At 35.1% G+C, this 15,125-nt stretch overlaps 1 protein-coding gene across 6 annotated transcripts in view; it reads left to right on the forward strand.

The window, feature by feature from the left end:
• Window positions 1-15,125, forward strand: part of CTNND2 (catenin delta 2) — a 644,065-nt gene that overhangs the window by 152,998 nt on the left and 475,942 nt on the right. The window lies entirely within an intron of this gene.

Here is a 15,125-nt window from a genome sequence, read left to right on the forward strand (position 1 = left end):
ATGATTTTCTTTCTACTTGAATAACTAAAAAGACATGATGTACATCCCTATATTTTGTGCATCTATTCCACTACTGAACCAAAGTAAGATGAGTTTAATTCTCATTGACAAAGTTTATGCCTAATATGCAAAATGTTTTTATTCTCACCTGATGATATTAAATTAATGATGAAAAATGGATCAAAAAACCCAAACAATAGGCACAACCTGTTTTGATTGACTTTAAGGGATTCGTTATGTGTGGTACAGGCATCTGGATAGTCTCTCTTTTCAGTTACAGTCACAACAAGAATAAACTCGTCACAAGAAGAATAGGTCAAAGTCATTGGAGTAGACAATTTTTTCAAGTTAAAAGTGCTGTGCATAAGCATCTTGCTCATGACTGATTTCAATGAGATGTCTTCATGATCCCTCTGTTTGTTGTCACTTCTATAGTAATACTCCAAATAGCTTGGATTTTTTTACTGGTACTATCTTTGGTTCCAGAACTAGTTAAAAAGGAAGCTCCCATTCTCACTGCATAGTTGCTTCCCACAGAAAAGCTTCCCTTTTATCTGACCATGCTGTAAGGCAGCTGGCAAGCTTCAAACAGAAGTTCAGAGGGAGCTTCTTGAGACAGGAGTACTTTGTTGGGATGCCATGTTCAGTGCAGCCACATCATATGCCTCTACCCTACAAGACAGGATCGCTCTTGGCCATTCTGTGTCTTAAAAAAAGGCCACCCAGTGAACAAATAAAAATTGCTCTAACAACCTATGGAGAGAACTCTTGATTGTGTAGGGTTCTGTATTTTGTCAGTATTTTGCCCAGTAGCAGTCCAGTGAAACACCTTAGGAAAGTAAGAGATATGTTTAACCCCTATAACAAAATAAAAGGTCTGTTAAACAACAGAAATAGATTGCTGCAGACCTATTTTGTAGCCCACATTATACTGGGGAGTTATAGAACATAGATTGATTTTGTTTGTAATGGAAGGTTAAGGAGAATAGACACCTAAGTGCCAGCAATTATCCATAGAATTTGGAGTTAACAAAATAGCAGATGAGAAAGAAAAATACAACATTTGTATCTGCCTTAAGCTTATTTTGTAATAGGTCCAGAATGTATATAACTGTAGTGCTGGTACCTGGAAAAGTATGGAAAAATCCAGCATTGAACAGTCTACTTCACCTGTTCAATTTAAATTAAAATACTTAGTGTGTAGAACAATGAGGGAGGTTTTTAGGGATGATTGGTTTTTTTGCCTCCACTTTTGAAAGATGTGCTTTAATTTTAACACTCCAATAATCTGATACACATCAACATTTTTTTCTCAGAGAGATCATATCATTCTCTTCTCATAAATCCAAGGCACTTTGTTTTTAGGTGGTCTGTGATTTATTTTTTCTCCCGAAGCCTCATGTTGGTAGAATTTGCTGATACTTGTTTAAAAAAAAAAAAAAAAAATCTTTTATTTTGCCAAAGGTTTTCCTGATTTTGCATCTTCATTAGGCAGCTTTCTGTTGCATTCTTGGTGGTTTTTTTTTTGGTTTTTTTTTTTGTTGTTGTTTTTTTTTTTTTTTTTTGTTCTGCTTTTCATAACATTTGATTCTCTTTTGGCCTTTTTATAAGCATCAACCAGATTTTGTCTTGAGATGTTTGATAGACTATACTGTCCAACCTAGGTTTGTTGGTCATAATTTTCTTCCACTTTTCAACTTCTGATCAGGTGACTTAATACTCTTTGATCTTGGCTTAGATACTTCATATTGTATGTATTTGTCTTACACATTTTACATAGCTCAACTTCAACATATCTTCTAAAATTTCACTCCATCAAACTTCCTTCTTAAATATTACCCTCAAATTTTCTGAGCACCAGTTGACATAGATGTACAAGGCTTTGTGATGCCTGTTCTTGGGTTAGGCTTACATCATTTGCCAGAAACAATTGTCCTAGGTACTAATTATAATCCTAAACACTTCAAGATTATTTAACATATAGCTTCCCCTTGCAAATATAACTGCTTCAGATAAAATACAGATTATAAACACTGAAGTCAACTTTTGACCTATGAACAACAATGGGAATAACAACAATAAATAGGGACTTTGTGAGAAGTTACCAATTTTTATGTATGAAAATTATTAGAAAAACCTGACATAGTATTAAGGTGAGAAATGGGGTGTGTTGATTTTAATAAAAATACAAGGAACATGTGTCATCGAAGAATGTTAACACATTCAGGAGAGAGCTGAATACAATTGCAAAAGATAAAGTAGACTGATAGAACAAGGTAATAAAAAGGCTTCACAATAGAGAAAATCATACCTTTTCAGATCATCTCTAAGCAAAATGTCAAACCAAAGTGGGAGGCAAAATATCTCAGAACCACAGATTTATTAAAATCTACTATTATGCAATCTTGAAAATCTTAATTCTCTAAATATGCAAATATAAAGATTTGGTGGGTGACTTTATAGGTGGCTTAAAATTCAGCTTTAGAAGAGAAGGGCTTGATAAAATGACTTTTTAAAAAAAGAAAACCTGGATTTAAGCCTCATATGTGTTTAAGCCTCATAAAGTAGGTTAGATGTGGTAAAATTTATTAAACCTTTCAGAAATTCTGCATTAAATTAACTGTAATTTTTTGGTGTCATCTTAGCAGAGCTTTGAGAAACTGCTACTATTTCAGACCCATAGTTAAGAAAACGGTATAAGTGAGGAGTATCTGGTTTGTACATTGACTCTGCCAGATTAAAAACAAAATATGTCAGTTTGCACCCTGCACATTGTTGAGTGGCAAATCCTGGTGGGGGGCTCTTTTTGTTTAAAAAAAATCCCAACTTTTTAAAACTTTGCAAAATTTATGGGAAGTTACTTTTCCTTTCATAACTCAATCCAATAATTAGTCAGTAGGGATAAGAATGATATTTTAATTCCTCATTTCATAATGAAAAGAAGCAATAAATTCAAGAGCCTGTATCTTAATTCTATGGCCAAATTGCATAAAAAATTGCTTTATTTCTGTGTTGATGCAAAGTTATTTTAATCTTGTGGGTAAAAACCTTTGATTTTTAAGTCTCAAGCAATGTGTATCAATACCAATTTTAAAAAGTTCCATTTAAAAAGTACAAAAATTAGAAGTGATGGGTAAGCTATCTCAAGTATGCCTACAGCTGCTTTTGGTGCCCAGTTTGCTATTCTATTCCTTCAAGTGCCTGATCTGCCTAAGTATGACTCCAGGGAAAGTATGTGCTGCAGAAGCTTCAGACAGAGAGGTACTGGTTTGTCATCTAATTCTGTGGCAGTTTCTAATGGAGGCAGGGAGGTTCAGTCCTGGTACTGAGAGTGACACTGAGCTGCATCACACAAGAGGGAAAATTGGCCTTGGTGGAATACAAGTGACAGCTACTTCAGTGAGATTAACCTTTTCCACTTTTTGATGTGCCTGAGCCCGTCTCTGGCAGTCACTGTCACCAATGTCTTTCTGCTGGCCTCCTCTGCAGGAGGATATGGCATGCAGTGCCTGAGTGGGAAAGCTGCTGGAGCTGAAGGTGAATCTGAAGAGCTTTTGTCTTCATTGGCTTCACCAGCTGAAGACTGTTTTGAATCTAGGCAACTGCTGAAGACACTTTCTACTCGTGGAAGATTCAGTGTCCCAGTAAGCAGTCAGTACAGCCTCCACAAGAAGGCTTGAAGCCATGTTATTTCCTGGTATTATCCATGCATTATTCCTGGTATTCATGGACTTCTTCAGATCTTGGTGTCCATTTGGATGCTGCTTCTGTTTCAGGAGTTTCTCTGCAGTGTTATTTCCCCTATATAGCCTTCCTTTCCCCTTTAGTCATTTGCTGTTACCTGTTAGCACCTCTAAAAATTACAAAAAAGCTGGTATTACTGGAGGAGAGAGCACTAATTCTCTGTTGCCTTCTCCACACATGTTCCCTGTGGTTTTACACTTGCATCTGTTCCCTAGCCAGTGAATACTGGAAAATTTTATGTTACTTTTTTGAGGTTTCCAATGAATGTCAGGAGGCCTTTTGTTCTTGGAATTGAAGAAAAACAGCTGAGGCAGACAAAAGTGCTGATCCCTACAGCATATGAAACAGAATAGGAAGCACAAGAGATACATAGAATACAAGACTGAGTTTTCAGGGTAAGTCACAACATCCAGATTTTTTTAGATTTCCTAAATCACACAGGAATTGTTACCCTGGGAAGGGCCAGAATAATGTAACAAAAGTTAAAGAAAGAGGAGGTGTGTGCCCTGTGTGAGTACAAAGTTGCTCCCTGAGTTCAGCAAGGTAGAGAAGGATGCCAATTAAATATTTTCAGCCTCTAGCAAAATTGACTTTTCTCTCTTCACAGATTATATTCCGCAGATGTTGCTTCTCCAAAGTATTGTGGGTCCACTGGACTTTGGTGTTTCCTTAGTATAACAATATGTGTTATCATTAGGGGAAAAGGATTTATGCTCTTATTATTCTGAAGATTTTAATGTATTTATGAGAACTGCTGAAAAAGAACAACCAACCTCTCTAAATAACCTGAAGCAGAAAAAGAAATTAAAAAAAAATCTCAGAACAGTTTTAAGATATGCATATGCTTGAAAGATAATTCAAAAAAATAAATTAAGATGCAAGATTCACTAGCATTGAGCTACAGATGGTCTATTATTGAATTACTAAGTAACAGTGGGAAGGCCAGGACGATAATTATGGCGTTTACCTCCACAGGGGCCAGCAAGCTTTTAGGACCTAGTTGTCTGAGAGGCAGCCTTGCTGTTTTGCACACTAAACATAATTTTTTATTCACTTACTCATTATCAGAAGGCAACTGTGAAAAAGAAACCCTTTGCACACTGTGTTAGAATTCTGTTAAGTCTCCAAATTTCTACTTTAATACCAAGGATTCCAGACAGTATGTAAATACCTAGTCAAAATTAACATTATACATGTGAGATTATAGCCATATATGTAGCATTTCACCACAAGGATGTGAGTAGCTTCTTGCAGAAAAAAAAATTTGAAGAAAATGCTTTGCTAGAATTTAGCTCAAGTGTCTAACAGACTAAATACATTTTTGTCCTTTTTGTCATCTTTATTGCATTCTCATATAGTGTGCTTTTCTATTTATAATCTAACTGCCATATAGATAAGCACTTCACATATAAATTCATGAGAAAAAGGATCAAATGAATATGAAGAAATCTACAATTAGTATAGCAGAGACTTGAATTATCCATACCCAATTTATAATTGAGTAAGAAAGCCATGGATTTTTTTTAATAAAAAATAACACCTAGGCAACTATCTAGGAAGATTACATAATTTAAAATGTATTTTGATGACTGTGTCTTATAGTTTTAATCCATTTTATCTCAACAGTTATGTAGAAATGAATTACACAAACTAATTTTCTTTTTAACAGTTCAACTACCTGCTTGTAAACTCTCTATGAGAGAATAAACTCCCCAAGGTGCATTTCAGGGCATTTTCCATGCTGGAAAACAGCAGAAAGCCTGATCACTCAGTAGTTTTTATTGACTTTCTGTGCAGTTCTGTCTCTCCTGGTGAATGTCTTTTGTGTCAGATTCCCTCAAGTTCATTCAAGTAGCAGAATTAAACAGTCCTGTTCAATGTCAACAGGTGCACCCAAATTTTATCTCTTTAAATAATTCATTGTTGCTTTTTGTAAACAACATCTGACAGTAGAAGACTGCTCATATTCTTCTTATTCTTTACTCAGAAATGTCACTCACACATTTGATTACATAGTTTAAATATGGCTTTATTATTAAGCACATGTCCCAAATTCCTCATTCTGCATAATACATTGAACCAAACAGATGCATATAGTAATTGTTAATGCATTTTATTTCACTGGAGTAAAAGTAACTAATGTTTTACTGTAGATTAAAGGCTTTTCTTTTACTTTATTCTCTTGAAAATCACAATTTAAGGCATCAAGACTGAGTGAGGATGATCAGTTGGATGCCTTGTTAGCTGTGGCTAATGACTTTAAATGGAAGAAGGTTTTTCAAATAGTGGAAAATGATTGATTTAAAACAAAGCTAATTCTTCTCACTTTTTTCCCCCGTAGTCAAAATGCTTCCCCCAAGCTGCTGCAGTGGGTCACAGTTTTTTTTCCAGCTTTTCTTGTCTTGCATTTCCACAGCATTAGGCTTGATTATTTTTGTTGGATTTCTTTAGAGAACCCAACATCAACACTCATTTGCAATATCCAAGTAATATGATGTAGTATGATAGCTTGTTCTCAAAAGAAGGTAATTATTTTTCCTTTAGCCCATCCTGCAGATATGCTATAGCCAGACATCAGAAATCCCAATAGCTCCTTTTAGTATGGGAGGCTGCTGTTAGCAAAGGTTTAATATTATAAGCTTTCACACTGTATTTAGTTTGTATATATTTTTCTGCAGTAACATAATTCCATACAGTATTGGATAGAGTTTATATTTTTCATTGAGAGATAAATATAATCTGTCATTTCACATTGTTTCATTTGGTTTGTTTCATGGACTCATTAAAAAATTAAGCTAGAGGAGACCTATGAGGTCATCTGGTTCATCCCTAGAGTCCAAAGGTCGAAGTAATTCTACTTTGAGTAGAGTTATTTTAAATTATTGTTGCCATTAAGTAAAATGTCATTTTTCAGTTCAAACTTTCCCTGCTTCAAATGTTTGATTAACTTAATCATAAGCAGTTTGCATGCTCTTTCTCACATGTAAAAGTGTCAGCAGTACTGCAGTTTCAAATTATTCTGCCTCAAGTGTATTTTCATCTAGCACACTGAATGATATAATCTCACTTTATATCTTCCTATAAATTATTAGGGGAACACAGAATTCACCTGAGCATTCATATTTTTGATGCTTGGCCAAACCTAAGTGTTGCTGTGCGAGACCGGCTCCAATCCTGCACCTAAGCTCTTCTGTTCTGCTCTTTTGATAATAATAATACTAATGTTAATACTAATACTACTAATGGCATAATAATTAAGTAGTCAGGGCTTCTTATAATAACCATTGTTTCAGTACCACCTGGTTCCCAACCCTTCATAAAATACTAAGAAAACCACATACCTTGATGTCTGTCCAAATGTTGTAAATTTACTCAAGGCAAACAAAAATTCTGAATTTAGCAAATGAAGAAAAGGAAAAAGGGAAGGTATTCATGCCAAGGAGAAAAAGGTAGTATTTTTAACATAAAGTATTTTAAAAAACCCAATAAGAGTGGTTGCAGAAAGATAGATTGAGAGGCATGATAACATATAGAAGAGAAACCTAAAACAAAATTTAAAAAATCAAACCTCCCAAAACCCAATGAAGGCCCCCAAAAACTCAACAGGGCAAATATGTTAGTTATACATGGAAAAAATATATGACATGAGACTGCCAAATGAGAAATGAAGAAGCAAACTATTTTGACATGTTGAAGTTTTTATATTTTCAAAAGAGTTGTTAGTATAAGAAGCTCTTGAGTAGGGCTGCTAAATGAAGCAAACATTCTGCTGAAGCAGAGAGCTTTATCTGTTGATTCAAGGAGGAATTTCCCTGAAAAGTAGAAGAGTTTTTGTCTTGTCCTAAGTCATGTTATCACAGGGATGCTAAAAGACGAAGTAGGACTGTTGGAGAAAGGACAAGGAAGAAGATGAAAATTTCTTTTTCAGTTTTATCTTCATGTAATTCCACTTCAAGTGTTGTGGGGAAGTGGTAATGAGAAGCCTACTAATATGCATGATGCTATTATTTTGGATAATCTAAAAAGGGGTTTGACATTTACTGGATTTTGTCCCCCCTGACTATTTCTCCTTCCTTCATTATTTTTGTTCCACATTTTGTTTCAGACATCCAGAGTCCGTGGTGCAAATTGTGGTTCTAGAGACTGGTATCATGGTACTCCAGCTGTCTGTACACTCATTAGGAGTGGCATTCTGTCATATCACAGTCTCCAGGAGCCTCAAAGCATCTTGATATTAGCTTTATACAAGTGCTCAGTGTTCCTTGCTACTATCATCTGGTCTCACCTGTGCAGAATTTCAGTGCTTATCATTTCTATTAATGAAAATTTCAACTCAAAAAGGTTTATTTATGCTTATGAGGAACAATATCTGATACTTGTAAGATAAGAATAAAAAGCTATAACTCTTGGGGGTCTTTTTAAATTCTAAGCTTTAACATTACTTGGCAGTACATACATATTACCTGCCAACATTTTACATGCAGATGTGTTCTTTCTAGTTGTGATTTGGTTTATGCATATTGATAATAAGATTGCATAAAATGAGCTTATACATGGAATATTTTTTATCAATTATAGTCATTGGTGCACTCCATATATCTTGTGTATTTAAATCTTTTCTATAATGTTAGGTCATACTTCCATTCTCCGGACACTTGCTCCAGTGCCTTTTTATTTTCCTATATAGGAAACTCTGTCAGTGGAATAAATCTCTGTAAATTTTCCAGATGATATTCAGGCTGAAAGGACTGGTTTTACACTGACCTCCTACTGAAATAGATATTTGTCCTTCATGTCCCAGATACTTGCTCCAAGAGAACTTGCTCCATGATTTTCCCTTGGGTTGAAGTGGAGCTGACTGGCTTTCTTATGTTTTCAGCCAGCTCTGCAGCAGCCTTGGATGATGCAGTGCAACAGATTCTACAGATTTGATGAGCTCACATAAGTAATCGTTTACCTGATGGCAATTCCTTCCCTCCTTGCAGCCTACCTCTTAGTGCAGAGATCGTGAAGCTTCAGCAGTACCCACTGGCACAGTCCCAGTTTCTGTGTTTACACTTTCTGTGTATCAGTAGAGGATCTAGGTAGCTGGTTCCTAGCTCAGATCTCTGCAAGTCACTGCCTAAGGAAAGGAGGTGGGAGTGCAAAGTGAACTAAGGAACTGTGGGAGCAGCAGTCCCTGTTTAGGAGCAAGGAGGAGAGGCCTGACTTTTCAGCAGATGTGCTGCATGTAGGCACTGCGAGACAGAATGGAAGGTGGACTCAAAAAGGGTGTGAATGTGGTGAATGTGGTGTCCATGGCTTGGGAGAGAGGGCAGCTTCTTGGTGAGAGTTAAACCAAGGGCAGAACTAGTTAATTGTGCCTGTGGAAAAGAACTCTCTCAATAAGGAAGTCTTTTTGTCTCTCTTTGCCTAGAGAGTGAAGAGCTTCCACCTTTCTTTCCACACTATATTCAACCCTGAGGAGATATCACCTCTCTCTGCTATGAGCTGATATGGGTGTTCTACATTTGGATAGATAATCACCATGCAAAGTCATGCTACTGGTCTGAGGAACCTCAGACCTCACACAGAAACCTTTCTATTCTCCAAAGTCTGTTCTATACAAGGAGCAGGTACTGACCAAGTGCCCTGGTGTACCTACCTACCACTAGGTTAAAAGGAGGAATTCATCGAGTGTCCGTGCACTTCCCAACTCATGACGATCCATTGATGCACCTGGGTCTGTGTTTCCTGTGTCATTCACATTGTCCCCACACCCCCAAGGACAAGCATGTAAGGAATGTATGTTGCAGTAATACTTCAGTGATGGATTGTGTTGTCTTTCCAGGTTCTCCCTCATGAAAAGCCTGGAAGTTAGGGTTCAAACAACTTGCAGAGCCCAGCTCATTCTTTATAAACTGGAGGGTTCATTGATGTAGTCCTGTCTGAAAATGTCTCACTTAAAGTAGTTTTACTTGTATTATGATTATTATTCCTTGTTTTCGAGAAAACACCTTTTTTTGTTTAATGGAATATTTATCTCACACTAGACTACAGCTGTAAATTACAAACCTGCTGATGCTGTCATCAAGCTGAACCACTGCCCAAGACACTTGTAGTCCTCTTTTAGAGGTTAAGATACCTAAGGTAATATCATATTCACAAAGCCATTTCTCTTTTTCCAAGAGTGGTAAGAAGTGGCCATTGACTTGTAAGACAGAGAAGATAGTTAAATGTAGAAAGCAATAATTGGTAATAGTAGCAAAAATTAGTTTAACCAGGCATGATTGCAGTAGAAGAAAGTACAGGTAAAGAAAATAAAGGTTTCAGAGCAGAAAATGTGTGTGACTGAAGAAGGAATAGCAGAATTTAAGAATAATTTGAGAACTTTCAGTCACTTGGTATAGTGAAGGAGCCTCCTCATGTTTGCTGGGCTTTACAAACTTTTAGTGTTGCTGAAAGTTACATGTGGCAGTGTCAGCTCTGTAGGAGTTTGGACCCAATTATCCCCATCAGAGTTGTAGAGTACTTCGGTGCAGTACTTCTAGTTGATTTTTCTAAAATCTAATTTGTTCTCAAAACTACTCTGAGAACTGAGCAAACACACAGGAAATGCAGTGAAGCGAACTAGAGAATTTGGGTTGAGAGTGCACTGTTTATCTAAATGGGATTGCTAATGTGCTCACAGCCTCTCTGAAAAAAGGGGGGAAAATAGCAAAAAAAGCATATTCTGCTTGTATGCTTGTATTCTACCAAAATAATGGAGAAATTCCATTTCCTCTAAAAAAAAAAAAAAGAAACCCCAAAAAAAAAAAAAAATCCAAACGCTCAACAAGCACAAAACATCTCTGTTTAATTAAGTTTTCCAGGTATCATTTTTCTGAAATACATGTTCAAGCATGGGACATCCAACACCCTTGCATTCACTTCCTTTACACTTGCATTCAGTGTATTGTTTCCAGAAATCTAAGCTGTTTAATGGGTTTACACAGCTTCCAATTACATTTGAATCACAGTTTCAGATCATAGTATGCTTGACTAAAAACCTACATTTACATAATTTTTTTCTCTTTTTTATCTAACAGTTTACAGTACAAACATGAAGTATTTCTTTGCAAGCTTAAAAGGTTACTTCATTTATATGTGACATCTTTGTTCTGACACTTGAATGTCTCAATTTTTAAAATAAAATAGTATCAGCTGGGTGTAAGCTAGTAACTAAGAGACAAAAAGTGTTTTAAAATGAGATAGTAGTTCAAACCTGTTGAGCCATAGTCAATTCCCCTTGTCTTCTTAACTTCCTATTCTAAGGTAACTTGTTTTGTAATACAATGGAAAGAATTCTGCTTAAAGCAAAGACAAAAGAAAAGATGGAACTAAAACAACTTTCTTGCCTTCTTAACCTTTCTCTCCCCCAGTCCATGTAATTTGTTCTTTGTATAGACTTCTTAATTGTTTGCAAATTACTTCTCTGGTAAATGTTAAATAAATGCTTAATATTAATCTTACAAGTATGTTTCTTTGCAACTCATTCATTTAATTGACCTCTATTTTACTACAGCTTATAATGATAATCAATTAAATCCTTTTTCAGCCTTCATTGATCTTCTTTCATCCCACGTTGTATTTTCTGTTTTTCATCTCAAATCCCTTTAGAAGATAGGAATAAATGTAAAATTGCTTAAACTTATTTTAGCTTTCCCTTCCCCTCCTCTTCTCAAGCTACCCACAGATTTGGAAGATTTTTACAGTATTTTCAGCTACAGGAAATTAAAATAAACATACTTATTAAGTTACATGATTTAAATAATGATGATCAACTGAAGTAAAATCAATAATTGCAATAGTTTATCAGTATATTTAAGAAGAGTGCAAAAACCACCTGAGGTATTTTGTTCTTTTCAGTGGTAAAACAGAAGTGAAAGAGTTCAAATAAAAAGAATCCTTTTTATTTGTCACATGAAGAATAACTGTTCAGTTCTATCTTTTGAATGCAACACTCTACAGAAAAAAATAAATATTTAAGAAATATTTCCATCTCTTTTCTCATAATCTATTCTTTGTTTTTCTTGTTGCAATACTCCTAAAAATGTTGGCTTAATAATATCCATCATGGTGTCCTTAGCAAGACACTTCGCTTGTTCATTACTATATTTTTGATAAAATTTTTAACTCAGTTTGATGAGGTTCTTTTTAATAGAGTTATAGAGGTGATATTCCATTGACTGTGGCTCTTATATTAAAATATCTTCTCTCTGATACATCTTCCCTATTTATGCTTTAGACAAACCTGTTTCCAAGACGTGTTCTACATTTGGTGTTTCTAATTCAGCATATTCCATGTTAAAGTAATCCACTAGGAGCTGGGTTTGTTTTAATGGTAGAGTCCCCAGAATGGGGAAGCATTTTGTATCAACTGTGTGTACTAGAATGGAAATTCTTAATTATGCCATTGTGATTCTTATTCTTGTGAATAATTCATAATCTGCTTACACGAAAACCTGCTGGTCTATGGGGTGGGATACACCAGAATCTTTCAGTTGTGATTTTCTGAAAAAACCCATCCTGCCACTGCAAATTGTGCCTGGCAAAGGGAAGAGAGACTATTCTTATAGTTCTTAGATCCTAAGTGTGGAGAGGTTACTTTTTAAGCTTAAGTTAATAATTGAAAGATATTTTTTGCATCTGACCAGTTAAATAAAGTTTAATGAAATGACCTCTATAAAATATCAGATTATTGTTTATTGCATTGAAATAGAATAAAATGTAAGTTGATAGGAATTATAGGTGCTGTTTCTAAATAGCTGATTTTATAATAGTTTTCACCATTATAAGGCATATTATCTAGAAGGAAGTATTTATGAAAGAAGAAGAAATAGTAATTAGAAAGCAATTAATTTTCAAGATAGCTAGAACATAATGCTAGTTAGAAATAAACTGGGATAGAAAAGAGCAGCATGAAGAAAAATGCAATCTAGGTCAGCTTAAAAATATGTATATATGCACAAATTGATTAAAAGTTCAAGCCATTGGATGTAAACACAATGTAATGGAATCTGAAACATTTAGAAAATAGCTGATGAGAACTATAAAAAGAAGTGTAATAAGGAAAGTTGAGGCAACAAAAGAATGGTTTTTGAAGTATAACAGGAGTTGATATTGCACAGCATACCAACAGTCAAAATGTTACTTTAATTAATGAGGGGTTTATTATTGTTATTAGTATTATCACTACAGTGTTCAAAGAGGAAACTGTTTAATTAAGAACTGAAGAAACAAGATGATTATACTTTTTGTTAATTAAATTCAAATTACATTAATAAACCTTATAGAAATATTAGAATGGGTTTTCCTAATATACTTGATTTAATATTGCCTCTGTCCTAAGAAATTAAAATAGCATGCATTAAATGATTATAAAAACCAGGGTTTTGATGAATTTCAGATGTATCAGGAAAAAGTCTTCAAATGCAGCTATGTGTAGTCAGCAGCAAAAAACTCTCTTTTTACTGTAAGTGCTTTTTTGTAGCATCCCAGATAACAAACTAAGATTGTTGCTTACCTGCTAGATATTGCATGTACCTTAAGGATGAATGCTACAATTAGAAAAGTCTTATTGTTGGTAAAGGAGGAAGTCATGGCTAGCAAACTTACAGACAGTTTAATCAGTATTATCGCAGAAGGGTCAAAGATTTCATGCAAGATAGATAGATAGATAGATAGATAGATAGATAGATAGATAGATAGATATCATTATGGAGATATATCTTTGTATCTTGTATGCACAAAGATTTCAGACCATACTTAAAGTAGTCAGCTTTGTTGGACAAATGATTGGAAGCCAGGATGGGACAGTTCCAAGTGTGACTTTAAAGCCAAGCATATTATTTAGTTGGAGTTATTATTTTAAGAGTGTCTTTGTTTTTAATTTAAGTCCTACAGGAGTTTACTAACTAGCTTTTATTTGTCAATAGTTCAAAAAAGATGCTGATAAACTTAAGAGTATTTACAGAATGAGAATGATCAAAGATGAAGAAAACTTCAGTTTTCTTTTGTGCAAGATTTACAGAACTTGATCTGATTAGTTTATCAAGGCGATGATAAAATGTACCTGCCTAGAAAAAAGATATCTGATAACAGGGTTAATCTGTAGTCCACCAGAAGTAAAGCATCCAAACTTTGGAAATTGAAGGTATGAAAATTCAGACTCGGGTAATAAATTGTTAATAATAAGATCAAATAAGATTTGATAAACTGTTGTAAGAATTATCACATATATACCATCAGGATTATTCTATTGTCTGTGAATGCTTAGTTCAGAGAAACTTTATGAATGATTAGTTCAGAAAATCCTTCAAAGTTCTTTTTGTTTTGGAAGCCAAAGTGGATATAGTTACTTACTACAAAATATTTTTCACCAGCCCTTGGGAATTAATATATTAATAACTCAAATTTCACTGTTGAAAACAATTTTATTACTCAGTAATCCTTCATAATACAAAAGGATTAGGTTCACTGATTTATAGCAGTTCAATTTGTACTTGATATAATCAATGTTACACTAAGCCAGTGCAAAGATCCACCCGAGTGTCCTGTCTTGAGTCATAATAATAATAATGTGTGTAGAAAAAGGAATGCAAGAGAGTTCATATATACTGATGCAGAGATCTGTGGCTAATGAGCCATATATTGACTCTAATGGTGAGTTACTTTCGGGTGAGATGAAAAAGAAGAGGAGAGGAATGAGAGAGAGAAAGGATAAAGTCCCCCAGTAGGCAGGAGGAGGAGAAGTCTGGGGGAACCCCATGCTGTTAAGCTCTCTGCATGCATATATTGATTGCCCAAATGTAAACCAAGAGCTACAATGAAAAGAGGGAAGGGAAGGAGTGACCACTGATAGATCCTTCCCTTGACAAGCACCACGAGAACACTGCTGGGGTCTGCAGCAGGTAGAAGGCCTTAGGGGTAACACCACAAGGGCAATTACATAGGAACAGCAGAGAAAATGGTGCCACTGAGGCTCTAGAAAGCACTCCCCTCAGCTTGAGCAAAGGGATCAAGACACAGCTGAAGGGCTCTTTAGGCCATTCAAAAAGTAAGACAACAAAAGCACAAAATAGCTCTTGGTCTGTGTCATGAACACAAGTGTTTTATGTATCTCTAGTCATATAGAAGATGTTTTTCCCTTTCTGAAACTCAGTTATGGCGTTTTATGGTCACTCGATGCACTGGCTGCTGTTCATCATTGAGTAATATTATATTAGCTGCATTAAAATTCAATCATTAAATTTTACTATGTCTTGGTTTGAACATGATAAGCTCCATGATTTTTTCTTCAATACTTTTTTTCTGATTTTGATGTTGCTATTTGTTTCCATTCCACTTGTCATTCTCCTTTA

Source organism: Lonchura striata, chromosome 2, assembly GCF_050655825.1.
Source record: "Lonchura striata isolate lonStrDom1 chromosome 2, ASM5065582v1, whole genome shotgun sequence".
In the NCBI taxonomy this organism is placed as follows: Eukaryota; Metazoa; Chordata; class Aves; order Passeriformes; family Estrildidae; genus Lonchura; species Lonchura striata.